The 13,618-nt window shown below is 39.3% G+C and overlaps 1 protein-coding gene and 1 long non-coding RNA gene across 2 annotated transcripts in view; one reads left to right on the top strand and one right to left on the bottom strand.

Annotated features, from left to right (window-relative positions):
- cox10 (cytochrome c oxidase assembly factor heme A:farnesyltransferase COX10) overlaps nt 1–13,618 on the bottom strand; it is a 144,587-nt gene that overhangs the window by 48,435 nt on the left and 82,534 nt on the right. The gene's annotated exons all lie outside the window — the stretch shown is intronic.
- Nucleotides 1–13,618, top strand: part of LOC140463893 (uncharacterized) — a 48,107-nt gene that overhangs the window by 17,507 nt on the left and 16,982 nt on the right. The window contains exon 2 of the long non-coding RNA XR_011954805.1: nt 8,325–8,426. This is a non-coding gene — a long non-coding RNA (uncharacterized lncRNA). The remainder of the gene's footprint in view (nt 1–8,324; nt 8,427–13,618) is intronic.

Below are 13,618 nucleotides of genomic sequence, written 5' to 3'. Positions count from 1 at the left end.
AGAGCCAACATTAGAGCTTAAGGGCATCACTTAACAGAACCAAGAAATGCTAAGGACTTGTTAGAGGTACCTGTGAGACAGTGTGGCAAGAGAGGCAATGATGCTGGGAGTGCACATACTCTGCAAATCAGCTGCCAGGCCTACCAGAGTAACAATATAATGTACACCACCACAAGGAAAAACAAAAAGGGATCAGTCAAAGATGACTAGGCAAAGTACTTAAGGTAGACTTTCAAAACCAGAACACCACATAGGCTACAGCAAAAGTGATTGTAATGAATCAGGACTGGTGGTAGAGTTTTATTGCCCATAGAGTCTTTGGTACTGCATGGTACCATCAACAGAGTTTAAGTGAGTCATTGAAAGAGACTCTGGCCAGGCAATGAGTATTTGGTGGCTGGAAAGCTATGAGTAGTAGTGATCAATTGTTGCAGATAGAGACCAAGATAACAAATTGGCTGGGGGAGTTGGGGATAGGGTTAGGAGGATGTTATGATAAGCATGAGATTGCAGTGTAGCTGATGTCATTTAGATGAGAGAGGAGCACTCCTTTGAGCCACACACTCAGATAAGTATATTGCAAGCGTTTACCTTGCAGGCTGTGAAATTAAGGACCACAGGATAAGCTGCATCTAGATTAGGTTTTCCCCAAGTGCAGCCAGAATGGTGTTGAGTGTTTCAGCGTAATCCAATAAGGAGAACGATGCATTTCTGGCTCATAAGTAAGCATACCCCATCTGCCACATTGAAGACTCAGGAGACGGCTTAGAACTTGCACAGTCAGATCTTTTGAATAAGGTTTGATCCATCAGATGGAATTCTGATTTATGAACTTTGCAGAATATGGCCTCTCTTACATTGAGCAACAATTGCACACAGAAAAATGCTCTGCCCAAAGTTCACTGTCTAGTAGATAGTATGTGTTGTAATTTAAATAACTTCAATTTATTTATACCTTTTTTTTTGGTACTCTGCTTCCAACATTTAGCATTTGTTTACCAGAGAGATATTTTTTAAACCTGACGTGTGTTCCAAATCCATTCTTTGCCAGTTTCCATTTATTTTCTCTGATTCATTTTCAAATCTTTTATCTTAGTCCATCCTTCTAACACCCTGGATCAATCTTGCTGCTCTTTCGGTAATGTTCTAATGCAATAGAAGGATCAAAACTGGATCAGGTTCTTGCACGCTTTGTAAAAATCTTGGCCTGATCTTCAAGCCCTCGAGGAAGTTGTCAAGAACTACTTTTGTGGCAAACAGATGATGCTATCACAATACCATCCTAATTAAATTCGCAGCTGAGGGGGGTTGGTTCCATGAGATGTGACGCACTTTGGAACTGTTCTGAAAGTCATATAGAGGTTGGTTGTAGATCAACTTTTTGTTACCTAATCATTAAAACTGTTAAAAATAAATCCCATTCATCAACTATTTTTCCAACAAATAAAAACTGATGTTAGGATGCCTGCTTTGCATTAAGTACATTCCGTACACTGACTGCAAGGACTTATTCTCCATGTTTCTGCTATTTTTCATCCAGGCAGAACTCCAAGTCAAAATGTTTTCATTAACAACTTTTTGCTGAAGGCAACAAATGTAGCCAAACCAGGATTCAATTGCCAAAAGCTATTTATCTTTTTTTTTCAAAGGCAACAATGGTGACATGTCAAGTTCTGCTCACAGTAGCTCATTGGCAGATATAGATGATTTTTAACAGAAAGCAAAATCTAACCAGAAAATGTTAGAAAATTGTAGTAAACAATATCATTGAAAAAAACGATTGCAATTATGAGGCTTGACCATATGCAAGAAGAATTTGTTGAACTAAAACATTCTTATAGACTTAAGTTCCTTCACATTCCCTGTGGATGCAGAATTATGGTCAGTGGTAGTCCACAACTACAGAAATTTGTTTTAACATTACACACTTAATTCCTGCACCAAATGCACATTTTTGGGAAATGACAGCCAAATCAGCAGGAAATAACGCTACTTCGCTGTAAATCACTTTTTAATTGTCAATGTCGGCAGGAAGGGTGAGCAAAACCGATAATCGCAAATGCTCTCAGCTTGTGCAAATGATTTGTGGTTTCTGAAGTAAACTCCCAACATTAATGCATTACCAAGTAAAGCAATTATCCAAATCATTTACCGACAGGTACAGGTTTCAAAATCATGCTCGTTGGGATGAGGAAAGCACTTAGCATTTTGGGGAACTTCAAAAACATCAGTGTGTTGAAGCCCTGGACTGCAGATTCAAGGAAACAGACTTAATCCTTTGGGCTTTCAACTATGTATTTCTACTCAAATGGGTTGGCCCAAACTCTCATACTTTATTAGGGCTTGCTGAACACAAACATTTACAGGTTCACACAGTATACCCTCTGTGCGTCTCCAGGCAGACAGCCAATCAGCTCCGGGGTACCCAGTGCTTAAGCACCTGTTGATTTTATTGATAACAGATGCAATTCTGTTTTCTACATTAGATGCTGAGGAAACAATCCCTTCAAAGCACAATTTCTGCTCCAAACTGCCCAAATTGAACATACTCAGGATTAAATGTCTGCATGAACTCCCATATTTATCTCCACTCATCAGGAAAAATAATTACAGTGTGACTGGTTAATGGTATCTTTTCATTGTATAATATGGAAGCATTATTCAAATTGTAACAATGGGTGACATTTTCACAATACCCAACTTTACCAGTTCAATTTAGCTTTCAGGTAGGAGTCATTAATATAGTTGTACAATGCAATAAAAATGCACTCCAGCTGTCACACGGGGGGGTAATAATACCCTAGTTGAGTTATTACTGCTGGGAAGTATTGAAAACTTTACAGAACAACATCACGTCCCTGTAAATTATGCCTGTAAATAAGTATCTGACCTGAAGACTGAAAAAAACAAATTGCTTGTTTCCAAAGCAAACCATGGGTTAGGAACATGTATTCTCATTACATCATTGATATTTAATTTGAACATTAAATATTTATAAAATTAGTCATTTCCTGCAGTGTTGCTCAGAACACTAAGTTCTTTTGAGGTGAGACAGGGGTTGGTCATTACTGGGGTCAGGTTCCCCGGTCACAAATCTGTGAATAAGTTGCCTGAAGGGATGGAGAGTATATACTGGTGGCTCAGCACTGGAGAACACAAGATCATTCACATGCTGCTTACACAGCACAAATCTCCCATTAATTCCCACAGGTGGAAGCTGGCTGGTCAACACCAATGTGGTCAAATTGTAGCTAAGACCTACACTCTCACATTCTTCAATGCCTTTCCTCCTTCAAACAGAACATTATTTCTCTCCCCCTGAAAACACGACTAGATCGCTGATTTGTGGCACTGTGGAACCTACAAGCCGATAAATAATTTGCTTAGAATTTTATTTTTATACTAAGACTATAAAACTCACTCCTAAATGTGACAGGATGTCAAATGTGCTCCAGGAGTTTGACCCAATGACACTGGAGGAATGGCAATATAGCTCCAAGTTAGGATTGTTTGGCTTGCAGGGGAATTTGCAATTGGTGTATTCCCATGTATCAACAGCCCCTGCCTCTTCAGGTGGTTGAGGTTGTGGATTTAGAAGATAGTGTCAAAGAAGTTATGGTGTGTTGCTACAGTGCAAGTTGTGGCCCGTACATACTGCTGCTACTGTGCTTAAGTTACGAGGAAGTGAATGTTTAAGGTGAAATAACTTAAAAAAACGTTTTACTTCACCAATTCACTTGAGGTAACAGCATATGTATGGTGGTTGTTTCAGGGCAAAGGCTGAAAGTGGGGTTTATCCTGAATGGGTACAAGCTGCAACATGGGTTTATAGTTAAAGAATGTGAAAATAAAATAACATTTTTTCCATACAACCAAAAGCCACAAGTTAAAGAAAACATGTAACAGCCCATTAACTATCTGTAGTTGGTTGCCACTTCTGACTATGTCAAGCAGTAGTATAAACCTACAATATACTATCTACATTAGTGTTTGCTAACAGTATAAAGGATATAAGATTTAGTTACAACATAAATTAATGACTTTTACAACCAATAGTGCTAACCTTATTTAACTGTAATGAGTTCAAAGTAATACAGATTTTGCTGCAGAAAAAATATGGTAACGGTGCAATTGAAGAAATTAAGAACAGCCATCTGTGCTGTTTCCTCTGGTTTTATTTAAAGTTAAGGTGACTAATCTAATCTACATATTCCACTAATCTGCTGTTATAACTGAAAGTGGCAGGAAAAACTGTTTCCTTTTCTAGTCCTTTGCTTCCACTGGTCACAAAAAAATCAAATTTAATCAGGTAGATGATATGGTTTATTATATAGGCTTATATGTGTCAAGTTCAATACAAAGAACAAGTCAGGCAGATTTTAGTCAACAAGAAGTAACTGCTTTATTACCTAAAACAAACTTTCTTGTTTGGATTAGTACTTCTACCCTTATAAAGAGAAACTAACACACACGCGCGTCAGTGAGGGGAAGCAAAAATAACAAAAACTCTGGAGTGTTAATTTTAAAGTAATTTGGTCAAATAACAATTAAAATAATGAAAACAATAGGTCCCATTTTGTCTCAAATGGTGTTCTGATTCCAAAACGATATTCAGAGCATACATGGGGAGCCTTTCAGCAAATTTGTAGTTTGCCGATCCCAGATTGCTGGTCTGGAGATGTTGGGTAGATTCCTATAAATCCGATACAGGAATCATTCACGCGTGGTAAGGAGAATATCTGGTATTTTTCACCTCTCACACTTTGTTGAAAGAAGTTGCAAGAAGAGAGGGTAACAATGAAATGTTCTCAGGCAGGCTTAAAGCCTGCTCAGAGTTAAAAATTACAGTAGTGCAATTGCAAAAACACATACCTCTTTCTGAAAGCCTTCCAGACTCTGTGATCCAAACAAATGTCCTGATCCTAGCAGGTATGACATTAGTACAACAGTGCCTTTTCCTTTGTTTAAAAGTTCATGATATATTTATAAGGGTACAAAATGTTTGACAATAACATTTGAATCACATTTTTTCATAATGGGATTCTGATATGCAATTTGTTATTTATTAGAATTATATCTATTACCCAAGATGAAAAACAATGCCCATTTTAAAGCTGCAAACATTGATTTGTTTAATCTTACTACATTGTCTAAAGACAATGGTGGAAAAATAGCTCACTCAGGCTTTATAACTGTTGGAAAGTCTGTTGAAATAAAATACTTCAAGCATCAGTTTGCTCTCTCTCCTTTCTTCATGTGCAGTTTACCTCTTTGAGCCAGTTCCAGAGTTATCAGAAGATAGTACGATATGGCAGATACTGGCACAAATTGTCAGCACAATCCAACCTATTGCAAAGGGCACCAAACCAGTGCTGGTCAAATGCTGTACCCAATATTTGAGAAGTCTTACACAAATTCCTCAGTGTTCGCAAAAGTCAAGAAATATTCCTGCTCTTAAAGTTATTACCAAGTAATTAGGATAAGTCAAAAAGGGCAGCACATCTATCCTTACATTTATATGGATTAACAGTTCCAATCTGATATTCTTATACAATCTAATGTTATGTGGTATCAAATATCTTGTTCATCCTTGGAGTTGAGAATAACCACATTCTTTATTTGGTACGTTTGGTAGGGTTTTTGCAGATAAGATGATTGCTGAGGCTGATTTATGCCCAGGTTGTTCTACTGCAAACAGAATAGAATACTATAGAAGTGTTCTATAAAGGTTTGCCTGGAATTTCTCACCCTTGCATTTTCTTTTTGGCCTATGTTTTTGCTTTTGACAGAGGCCGCAGCATTCTGATTTGATTGTGTCAGGTGTAAGGATCCTGAATGAGCTTCTCCCAGTATTCGAGGTTGGTATCAGAATGCCTAAATGACGCCTCATGCTTTCTTTCAACATTATTAGAGACTACTTCAGATTCAAGATCTCCATGGAAGATTTGTTTTAGTGACTGTGTATTAGGCATTGTGCCTATATTAGAAAACAATTCAGTTAACGCAGTCTCAATGTGTTTTGGATGAGTGTCATGTCAGATTGTGTGCATGCTTCAGCACCTGGTATTTCATCTGATTTTCAGAAGCTTCGAAAGGCAGCTTCAGTGAAAGTGGTTGAGCTTCATGATATGACTTTTGTACACAAGTTTTGCAGGCATTAGCTGCAAACTGCAATGGGAAAACAGTGCTGACATCTGATTTCCCGATGGTGTGGTCTGACCTTGGTTTTGCCTCCCGTGTGAATAAATGATACTACCAGCAGAGTAATAAGGCTGCATGCGGGATCTTGCCCGGGGCCTATCCGCTCCCATCTGCTTTCCTTCTACTTTTTACTTTTGCTTCTGCTCTTTTCCTTTCACTTTATTTTCCTTTGCTGTTGGATTTTTCTTCTTCATTTCTGTGGTAGGTTCGTTGGCAGCACCAGGGCAGCAGTGAGAGTGGGCTGCATGCAGAATAGCAGACGTGGCTAACTCCATCAATAGGGTGCTGGTGGCAGTGAGTGTGACCTCTTGCCATTTGGAGCTTGTGGCAGCAGCAGCGAGGTCAGTCACCTGGCATTTGGTGTTGATAGCAGCAGTAGTGAGGTTGGTCGCCTGGCATTTGAGGCAGCAAAGTTTTTCCAGCAATTGGGAATGGCAGCATTGGTGGTAGCAGACTATTCAAGATGGCACCGGCAAGGCAACCTCTGCAGTTGAAGCAGAACTTGTGGCCGGGCAGCAGCCTGACCTGGCAGCGACGCTAGGGACAACTGGTTGCAGGTTGAATGTGGGTTCAGCGATTTCAGTGAAGTGGGCCCAATGGGGAAGGGATGACACCTAAAGTGGGGTGACTCCAAATTGGTGAGTCCAACACTGGCAGTGGTGAGGCGGTAGAGGTTTCTCTTGATGCTAGGTGGTGGCATGGCCAGTTTCAGAAAGACTGATATTGTGAGCTTTGTACTTCTTTACTTTCCTAACTTATTCCTATGACCTATAATGCTGGACTATTTATTTCTTTACTGCCAATTTTTTTTTGTTTCTTAAGAATTTGATCTTAAGGATCTGTACCTATAATGTAGCGACTGTAAACTTTTCACTGTACTCATTTCAGAACATGGGTCAATAAGTGCTAAATCAATTCAATTAAATTCAGACACACCTGCATCATTGAGCATAACCGTGGGACTAATCCCCTATCTTCATCATCAACAATAGCAACAGTATGCACCACTGACAAGACTCACTGCACAACTCATCAACTCTGCTTTGTAAGTACCTTCCAAAGCCATGACCACTACCAAGTAGGGCAGTAGCTGCATGGGATCACCAGCAACTGCAAGTTCCGATTCAAGCCACACACATTCCTGACAGAGAATTATCTCTCTGTTCCCTCACTGATGTTGGGTCCTGGAATTCCCTTCCAAACAGAATTGTGGGTACACTTACACCCCAAGGCTTGCAGTAGTTCATGGTGACTCACTTCCAATTTCTCAAAGGCAATTCAGGAACACCAATAAATGCTGACCTAGCCAGCAACACCCAGGAAAGAATGGAAAAAAAAGCAGGAGAAATTAACATTTTAGAAGTATCAGTTTCCACATTTGGATTTCAACAAGAAAATAACTATACTTTATGATATTACATGTAATTAATTTTGGGCTAACTACTGACCAGTTTTGGCCAACTGTGTGGCAGACCACATGTATCAAGTTGTTCCCTGCCCTTGGCATGAAGAGTGGAAAATGAGGACGTATTAATTCAGCAGTAAGCAAATTGCAGAAGGCTTCACAGTCTCAAACCATTAATGCACATAAATAGGCCAAATTGTCTGCTCTAAACATTTCAGGTAATTCCCGCACACCAGGACTTCAAAAACATTGTGCATTTATTTAAATTTACAATGAACAGGTTCACACAATTTAAATTATCTACGCTGGAAACTTCCATTTTGAAGAAAATACTAAGCTGCTCAAGGGTTCAGTGATGTCGCAATTTTTTCATGGTCTGCAGACATGTAGCAATGGTCACTGCATGTCAGTTCATGCAAATTAAAATAATTTGTTTTATTTATTTTGTTTATTACTGTGAGAAGCAAGAAAATTCATAGAGTCAGTTCCGGAGTATTAGTGAGACAGAATAGAATGGTAAATGTTTGAGGAAATATCCTGGATTGAGCACACAATATTGAGAATTTCTCAATGACTTGCCCCCTCTGTCATTGCTAATTATTATGGGAACCATTTAACTATATCACTGCTACCCAGGATACTACAAAATGGTTTCAATTTATTTTGTGTGCTATGCCTCAGCAGTGATTCTGATTAATGAAAACTTTCACTATTGCAGAATGAGTCCCGCAGAAGAAATGCAGCTTTAGCAAATGACTGCATCACTTAAGCATTCATCACCTTTCCCATAAACAGATGAAGCACAGATGAAGTTTGGAAGGTACAGGCTGAAAAGGCTCTAAAGGAGCAATTTTAAAGCTTTTTCCCCAAAGATAACCTGTCCACATCAAAAACAAGACATGCCACTGCTCAATGTAATCAATGTATATGGAGCTCTTTCAAAACTGTTCCCTTAAAAGGGGACTGAATAAAACACTTGAACTGCCACACAAATAGGCCATATTGCCAAACAAACATTAATAGCTGTCCAGCTAGCTAAAGCATCCATTTTGACAAGTTACCATTTTCCACTAGAGTGGCTGTTAATTCAGCCTCAAATAGAGAATGTACACGCAATTGGGCACTACTGCTAAAATCCAAAGTATGCATGCTGAGCAATATAATGAAAATGAAGACATCATAAAAGCATTTTATAAATACTATCTCCGATTATGTTTATGAAGCGGAAGAAATAAATTGAGGGAAAAATATTATGTCAACAACTTTCCACTACCCTGACTTTGTATATCCAATTTGAATCTTTTTATGCAAAAGGATCATACAGAAGAGTGTGAATGATTTCTTAAATAAAGAATCTTGAATTTAATGTGATATTAGCTAATCTTGGATTTGATGTGATCTTGACAAATTTTAAATTTTTGATTAAACATTTGCAGTCTGACTGAAGGCCTGTCTGTTGCTGTCATTTAACTTTCTTTTATAAGCAGAATTCTATGCAAAACATTAGCTCCCCATTTATTTAAGTAAATAACTTGTAATTTTAGAACTTGGTCAAAAGGTGTGGCACTGGAAAAGCACAGCAGGTGAAGCATCATCTGAGGAGCAGGACAATTGACGTTTTGGGCATAAGTCCTTCATCAGAAAAGGGGGGAGGGGGGAAGAAGGAGGTAGCGAGAGCGAGAGAAGAGGTGCTGAGAGATAGACAAGACAGTGGGGCTTGGGAGAAGGTAGGTAGGAAGATGATAGGTGGATGTAGGTGGGGGGGGTGATTGTAATTGGTCGGTGGGGAGGGTGGAGTGGATAGGTGTGAAGGTAAGATGGACAGGTAGGACAGCTCAACAGGGTGGTGCTGAGTGCCAGTCTCAAAGTGGAAGATGGGACGCTTCAAACACATGGCATCAACGTCGACTTCAATAGTTTCCAAATCTCCCTTCTTCCAACCTTATCCCAGATCTAACCCTCGGCACCACCCTCTTGAACTGTCCTATCTGTCCACCTTCCTTCCCACCTATCCACTTCACCCTCCCCACCTGCATCTACCTATTGCCTTCTCAGCTACCTTTCCCCCCAGCCCCAACCCAACCCCACCCTCCTATTTATCTCTCAGCCCCTCTTTCCCTCACTCCATATTCCTGATGAAGGGCTTATGCCTGACATGTCGACTCTCCTGCTCCTTGGATATTGCTTCACCCGCTGTGCTCTTCCATCACCAGACTTTTCGACTCGGACTCTCCAGCATCTGCAGTCATCTCTTTCTCTCAGTTTTAGAACATAAAATAGGCCCTTCAGCCCATCACGTCTGTACTGACCATGATACAATTCTAAACTAATCCCAACTGCCTACATGTGGTCTGTATCCCTCTATTCTCTGCCTGTTCATGTGTCTCAGTGCCTCTTAAACTTTGGTCATGTTTCTGCTTCTATCACGACTCCTGGTAGTGTGTTCCAGCCACCTACCACCACCCGTGTAAAATCTTCCCACACCCATCTCCTTTAAATTTTCCCACTCTCACCTTAAAACCTATGCTCCTGAGAACTGGACATTTCCACTCTGGGAAAGAGACTCTGAATATCCACTCTATCCATGCCTCTCATAATTTTACATACTTCAGTCAAGTCGACCCTCAGCTTCTGATGTTCTAGCTAAAACAGTCCAAGTTTGTTAAAACAAAAACAGAAATTGCTGGGAAAGCACAGCAGGTCTGGCAGCATCTGTGGACAGAAATCAGTGTTAACGTTTCATGTCAAGTGATCCTGTTTCAGAACCCTTCCAGCTATTTCTGATTTACAGCCTCTGCAGCTCTTTTGGCTTTTACCACGTTTGTCCAAACTCTTCATACAGCTAATGCACTCTAATCCACGCAATCCTGGTAAATCTATTTTGTATCCTGGCCAAAATATCCATATTCTTGTCATAGTGCTAGGACCAGAATACCAACACAGTTCCCAGCACTGATCCTTGTGGAACACCACTGATCACAGACCTCCAGTCACGGTCAAGCTAATTATGCATCCAACTTGCCAACGTACCATGGGTTCCATGTGAATCAATTTTCTGGACCAGTCTACCATGAGGTACCTTGCTGGGAAGGGAATTAGTAACCAAGAACCACGTAAACACCATCCACTGCCCTAACCTCAATCATCTTCTTCATTTCTTCAAAAAATTTAAATCAAGCTCGAGAGACAAGACCTCCCCTGCATAAAACCATGGTGACTATCCATAATAGGTCCATTCTTGTCAGAATGCAAGTAAATCCTGTCCTTAAGAATGTTCTACAATAATTTCCCTGACGTTAGGCTCATTGGCCTATAATTTCCTGGATTATCCCTGGTGTCTTTCTCAAATGATGAAACAACATTGGCTATTCCCCAGTCTTCTGGGATCTTGCCTGTACAGAAGTAGATACAAAGGTCTCTGCTGAGGCCCACAAATTAAAAATACATTTGGACTCACTTAACACATCCTAAATCAGAAAGGCACAAACATATATTTGTAGAAACATGCTGCTTCACAAATGCATGAAATCAATCACTTGTCTTAAATAGGCAAATAGCTCAGTGGTGTGGATTCCAACCCTGAAGCAGTAGGTCTGTTAACATCACAACCCATGAAGAGCCAACTCCACAGAGAAACAGATTTGGTAATTTAAAATGTAATATCCCAACAACCTATTATATCCTGTTACTCAAGTTTCTCTGTCAGCACAGCAAAATATCATGATGTGAGCCTTGCTGGGCACTGATGTCATTCATTATTGGCAAAAAGAATAAAACTCATTTGACGTACTTCACAAGAATTAGTGCTGTCAAATTCAAGGGATTTTTAAAATAAATTTTGTTTGGATTGGCATTTCAATTAGATTCTTATTTAAAAAAGAACAACAGTTCGGTAGTTCTACTACATTTGTTAATCTTTCGTTTACAAATTCAGCCAAAACTGAGAAGAAAATGTTTACAACATTGACAATTGCGTCATTTAAACAGCTAACAATGCACTTAGTGTGTGAAGTAAATGTGAAAATAATACAGTAATGGGAACTTTCATGCAGATCCTTTTTATTGACAAAGTGATTATTAATCTTTAGTATGGGCAAAGGATACAGTACATGAAGTTTGTGAGGGTCACTCAAGACTAGCGTGAGATTTGAATGAAACTGCACGCAACACAACCATAAGGAGTACTATTTTGGATGAGATTAAATATATGGATGATAAAAGGTATGATATTGGGAAGGACAAAACTGTTATCAGGAATGACAAAAAGTGAAGCTGAGGGAAGAGTTAAAGAGGAGTAGAAGTAAAAGATGTTTTAAAGGTATATTATGTGATCAGTAGCAATCAATACACATTAAAATAAGATGAGAGCGTTGGGGAAGGAATTCAGTTAGTGCCGAGAGACAGAGTTTATGATTGGCTTGAAAATTATGACTTTAATTGGTCTGATGTTTAACTGAGGGAATTCCAATATTTTCAAGAAGAGGAGTCAGACAAACAATTAACAATACAGATATGATTGGGTAGAATGAAAAAGGAAACAGAGGGGCAGAGGCTGGCTTCCGTCAACATATATGCAAAGTTGGTCCTAATGTAGGCAGCTGATGTGGCAAATGAAAATTTATAAATTATATTTATCACATGCAAAATAAAACGCCATACAAAAACCTTGCAGGGATTGAAAGAGAAGTGATTGCTGAAGATACTCTTGTGGTACTGTTAGAGATAAGAAGGAGAGAGAGTGTGGCCACTCTCACCAAACCGATCTGCACAGTTCTCCAATGTCTACATGGTGAAGTCAATACTGTGAACTGCATTGGCATGCAATCACCATACTCGGACCTTGAGAGCGACTGTGCAGCTTAGAGGGAACATTGCTCAATAACAAATGAATGATGATATGGTTGATATGTTAGTAACTGCACGTCATAGACAATTAATGGACGATGACTACTGTTATAGCTACAGTAATTAATGACTTTGACTACAGTCGTTATGGTAAGCAAGGAAGCTGCTTGAAGGCAGTTAGACAGGACGTAGTTGGAAAGATGAACAAAGTTGCAAGGCCACACCTTCAAGGATTTTGAACAGCTAACAAAATTTGGACAAATAGATGCAGTTAGTAGAGACAAAAAAGCTTGAGGTGGTATCTGTAGAGTGGGTTAATTTTGTGAGGGAAGACAAAATCCAGGGGAACCAAAGCAAATACAGTACTGCACATCCATTACACATTTAAATTGAATTCTTCAATGAAAGTGATCGAATGAATCTGTACTGGACCATTTAGGAGTTCCTTTTGGTGTCGCATTGACAAAAACACAAAGCTTTATGCTAAATATTGTCAGCTATTTTCCAAACTGATCAAATACTATTTAATGAGATTAAACTCTGTTATATTGTGAATATGCATAATGGATTACAATTTTATTGGGTTGATTCCAATCAATGGTACTGACTTCAACTAATTGTCTGACTGAGGTATGAGGCCCTTCAATTGAATAACTTCTTCTGACAGCATAACTTTCTCATGAGGCGCATCAAGTATCACAAGTTATCTTCCAAATCAATTTACCAAGAGCAACACCACAGATGCTGCACTGCATTAGTTGATATTTTCAGGTTTGTTCATCCATCCCCAATCTTAACATTTCCTGGTAAGGCCGTGTCATGCCTCAGGTTTTGTGACTTTGCTCAAGTTTATCAAAGAATGTAACACAGTTTCAGCCCTGAAATTCCACTTGCAGGCTATCCCTTTTGGTGCAGTCATCCACAACTAGAAAGTTAAGACCTGCTGCTTGAACCTAGTACATATAGTTTTATTTTCCCAACATAAGTCAGCTGTTGGGGCAACTTGTTGCATAAAATTTTATTAACAATGGAGATTAGTAAACATTTGCCTTCAGTGAAATGAAATAAATGTGTTTGTCGTTCTAACTGGAGTTGGGAGGTCGTGTTGTGGTTGCACAGGACATTGATGAAGCAACTTCTGGGATAGGGTTCAGAAGAGATTTACCA

The sequence above is a fragment of the Chiloscyllium punctatum genome, chromosome 39, assembly GCF_047496795.1.
Source record: "Chiloscyllium punctatum isolate Juve2018m chromosome 39, sChiPun1.3, whole genome shotgun sequence".
NCBI lineage: Eukaryota > Metazoa > Chordata > Chondrichthyes > Orectolobiformes > Hemiscylliidae > Chiloscyllium > Chiloscyllium punctatum.
Note: the sequence above shows the minus strand (reverse complement) of the source record. Positions and strands in the feature narration are given on the sequence as shown.